At 39.1% G+C, this 261-nt stretch overlaps 1 non-coding gene across 1 annotated transcript; it reads left to right on the top strand.

Moving 5' to 3' along the window:
* The first annotated feature begins 56 nt into the window (after window positions 1–56).
* Window positions 57–129, top strand: Trnav-cac. Its single transcript has one exon. It is a non-coding gene; the product is annotated as a tRNA-Val (tRNA).
* Window positions 130–261: the final 132 nt, after the last annotated feature.

A 261-nucleotide genomic window follows, 5' to 3' on the forward strand; every position in this document is an offset into this window, starting at 1 on the left:
TATCAATCAGTATTTAGTCCATAACACCTTACAGAGGGACATCATAAATTAATATCGTTTCCGTAGTGTAGTGGTTATCACGTGCGCTTCACACGCGCAAGGTCCTCGGTTCGATCCCGAGCGGAAACAGTCTATTAACTTTTTCAAGATATTACTTAATTAAATCACTTTTTTCTTCCTTCGTATGCCTCCCTCCCTCTTTGCGCACATGAATTGTACAAAAAAAGGTGAAACTGCAAACCAGCTGAATTTGTTATTGAA

Source organism: Penaeus monodon, chromosome 15 (assembly GCF_015228065.2).
Source record: "Penaeus monodon isolate SGIC_2016 chromosome 15, NSTDA_Pmon_1, whole genome shotgun sequence".
In the NCBI taxonomy this organism is placed as follows: domain Eukaryota; kingdom Metazoa; phylum Arthropoda; class Malacostraca; order Decapoda; family Penaeidae; genus Penaeus; species Penaeus monodon.